Genomic DNA, 4256 nt, shown 5'->3' on the forward strand with positions numbered 1-4256 from the left:
TTGGGGGGGGGGGGGCATTCACCAAAATTTGGGTGGGCTCCACCCTTTCCCCTTCTTCCTGACAGGTAGCTTTTGGGGGATTTACGAGGGGTCCCATAATCCTAAAAAGGTATCTTTTATCATTGGGTCAAAGGCGTGTAATTGCCTTTTGATCCCAGAGTAATTTTGATTTGGGCTAGCGTGTGCCTTGCCCGTGGTGCTGATAGGAAATGGGCCATAGTGAGCCAGGCCCATATTTGATCCACTTCTTTTACCCTTTGGTTGGGTTTGATGGTTGCCCATTGGGTTCCATGGAATTTGTAGTCCCTTTTGATTTTGGACTATTTTTGCCGGAATCCATGACCGATTTTCGGTTGAGGTAAAGGAACGTACCTAAGGAGGCATTGAACCTCTTTACGTGGGTGTTAGCTTGAATGGCCTTGTTTGGATGACATCTATATTTGGAGAGGGGACAATGCGCCATTGAGAAGTTTGGTCCCTTGTGGTACCCTCGATGCTGGGGTCGCTGGTGGATGTTGCTTAATGGTTTTCTTGGGTGGGGGTGGAAATGAAATCACAACTTCTCAGGGTGTGGCCAATTCTCCCACATCCCGTACATAATATCCCTTCCTCTTCGTACACGAGCGATTGGTTGTGAGTGACAATAGTGACGCTCGTGGTTACCGGGATATTTAAAGGAACCTGGACACATATTCTGGCGTACCCTCCTCTTAGAGTAGAGGAGGTGCAGGTATCAATCTTCAGAAGTTTACCCACTCTGTTGCCTACTTGTTCTAGAATTGCCTTGTCGTAGAATTCAGTTGGAAACTTTGGGAGTCTTATCCAAACCGCCGTTATGGCTTGTTTAGATTCAGCTAGAACAAAATTTGGTTCCCATCCGCAGATTGATAAGAAGTGCCCGACTACAAACCATGGCCTCTCGCTTAGGACCTTGCTCACACTCTCCTCCTTGCTGAATTTGGCAATGAAAAAATCCCAGCCTAGATCAATTAGGGTGAGTGGTTCATTTGGTTTCCATAGATCGGAGAGTTTTGCCTTGAGTAAGTGGTGTGAAATTTTATCCCCAAACAATTTGATAATCAAGGAGTATTTTCAAAGTTTGTAGATCCTGATTTTATCCTCAATTGAAAGCGGGATTAGTATGTTCCCCGGGTTTAGTTCAAAGGCCTGTGTGTGCAAACCGGGTTGGTGTAGATCATAGCTTGTTGAGAAAACCAAATTTTTATTGAATAAGAATAACTTGAAGGAATTTTTTTCAGTGTTGTCTTCATCCATAGCAGAGCTTGGATCTAAAGTTGATATATCAGGGGGTTCCAGTGGTTTTCCGATGGGTGGGTCACTATTTGGGAGTGGGGATGTGGCCATAACTAGGTAGCTGGGTGGTTAGTGTCTAGTTAGAGCGAGGTAGGTCTTTCTCTCTCTTAGGTATCTCTATGTTGCACTCGATCTTTTCTATCACTCATATAACTTGGTAGGTCACCACTATTAAAAATTACATGTATTGGCCCTGTGATTGCCACTCCACACCTGTCAACAGTGGTAGAGCTACTCCTATAGAAGGGGTATCAGCTCATAACCCTTTGTTGGAGAAGTTACATTATATATATATATCGTATTATCTTTGTGTTTGATTTCTATTACTACATGTTGTTTCTCTTGTGTCGATTTTCTTATTGCTTTGTTATTTTGTTGTTGTTATTGTTCTTATCTTTATTATTTTCGGCATGACTTCTTCGCTACAGTTTTTCTTTTTCAAACATGTTGAGAATCGCTTTGTCTATCGGGAATAACCTTTTTATCTTCACAAGGCAGGGGTGAGATATGTCTCTCTATACATTACTGTCACGATCCAACTTTCCCTCCGTTTGGGTATCGTGATGGCACGTAGTCTTAGGGACTAGGTAAGCGGTAAGCCTAACTCATGCTGAAATATCACAATAATAAATGAAATTTAACAGTCTTGAAGCAAAAATCTCTACAAAACTTACAATTTCCAAAACCCGGTAGTACAAGTCATAAGCTCTACAGAGTTTCGCTATAACTTCTAGACACAACCGTATGGAAATAAGTACAACAGTGTGAATATAAATAGGAAGGTGACTCCGAAGCCTGTGAACGCAGCAGCAGGACAACCTTGAGTCTCCTCGGCGAGAATCTACACAGCTACACAAAAAAAATGTGCAGAAGTGTAGTATGAGCACACCACAACGGTCCCCAGTAAGTATCAAGACTAACCTCGGTGGAGTAGTGACGAGGAACAGTCAAGACACCTACTGGTCTAATATACAAAACTTGATATTTATATAGAGACTACGCGATACGGCTAATAATTCAGTAATTAAAATAAGGAAGGAAACAACAAGTACTCAGGGAAAACACCGTAAGGAAAACACGGGAAGGTAAGCGAGAACACAACCCAAATCTGAAATCACAAATATAGTAAAGACAAGTCATAACTCAAGAACTCCGATAGTTTTCACCTTAAGTCTTAACCAGCAAGCGTCAATCAAATAGTCAAACTCTTTTCAAGTGATAAAATGGTTTGAAATATACTTCCTTCAAATAAGTGTTCTTTTCAAAAGAGTTTCTTTCAAAATAATGCTTTCAAATATAATCTTTTCAAAAAGATAATCCTTCGAATATAAGTCACCCTGTGACACCTCATCTCATAATCATACAATACGGGTCTCAATACCTGAACTCTAACACTTGGCATCCTGTGCCCTCATCACACCTCATAATCATATTGACAACTCACGTGCCCAAAGAGTCATTCTCACATGGAAGGAAAATAAACAAGGGGTGCGTCTTATACTCAGAAATCTCAAAGAGCCTCCTACCGGATAAGGGTGATTAACCACGTGTATGCTTGTGCAAGTGTCCAAACATAGTTCGCACCAACTAGTAAGTATAAGGAATGGAACGGACATCACGTATAATGTTTACACAGGGATAGGAACAATGAAAACATCAACTTAGAACACAATGATTTTAGCAGGGGATCTCCCAGGATATCGTCCCGTAGTCCCAAACGTAACTATGTGTGCTAGGGATCTCTTGGTATCCCGAGGATCTCTTGGTATCCTCAATATATGTACTAGGGATCTCTTGGTATCCCGAGAATCTCTTGGTATCCTCAATATATGTGCTGGGGATCTCTTGGTATCCCGAGGATCTCTTGGTATCCTCAATATATGTGTCAGGGATCTCTTGGTATCCTCAATATATGTGCTGGGGATCTCTTGGTATCCCGCACTACAGCCAAAATCAATATATGTGCATGGGAATCTCCCGAGTGCAGTCCCATAGTCCCAAAAGTAAATATGCAGGGGGATCTCCCGGGTGCAGTCCCGTAGTCCCAAAAGTAAATATGCAGGGGGATCTCCCGGAACACCGATCCGTAGTCCCAAAGTAAACATGCAGCGCAACCAACAGAAACCACAGTCACAACACAACAGAAAGCTCGTACATCACCACAATACATAAAACAACAACAAATGACAATAATACTAGGTAAGACAAGTAAATCAACTTAAGGACTATAAATCGCAAGGAAACGGCAGAACCAACTCACAAGGAGTAACCACAGAAAAGAATGCTGGCATAAAGGGAATAGTTCAACAACGAGAAAACTAATATGTAGCGACGATCCCACAATATACAAGTCAATAACAAGGAATTCAACACGAGTCAAATAGTCCCAAATAAGGGCAAGTCAACAAGGACATAGGTTATCTAACTTCTTTTAAGATTGGACAATTTCGAGGATATTCGACAATTCAATTAGGGGAAGATGATCTTAGCTTCGCTTAAGATTAAACAATTTCAGGAGGAGTAATAATACTTCTCAAATAAGATAAGAAACTATGAAGAGATAGCATGGCAATAGGAGAGGCGAAATTCTTCAGTTAAATCAATTAGGAGTCAATTAGGCAATAAGAGTGAATCATGAAGCAATTAATTCCAACTAAGCATGTGGAGGTGAAACAAATAAATAGGAAACTCAGTCATGTCAAGAACACATTCCTACAAGTGAATATAAAGACCTAAGAACCCTAAAAGGCCAATTTTTCCACAAATAAGCCCGAGCACACACTCGTCACCTCGCGTACACGAACTACAATCAACATAGAAGACTCAAATCCTAAGGGGAAGTCCCCCATACAAGGTTAGGCAAGATACTTACCTCAATCCGGCCAATTCAATACTCAATTTAGCTTTTCCTTTACCAATTCACCAACGCTCTGCTCAATCTA

The sequence above is a fragment of the Nicotiana attenuata genome, unplaced genomic scaffold (genome assembly GCF_001879085.1).
Source record: "Nicotiana attenuata strain UT unplaced genomic scaffold, NIATTr2, whole genome shotgun sequence".
Lineage (NCBI taxonomy): Eukaryota > Viridiplantae > Streptophyta > Magnoliopsida > Solanales > Solanaceae > Nicotiana > Nicotiana attenuata.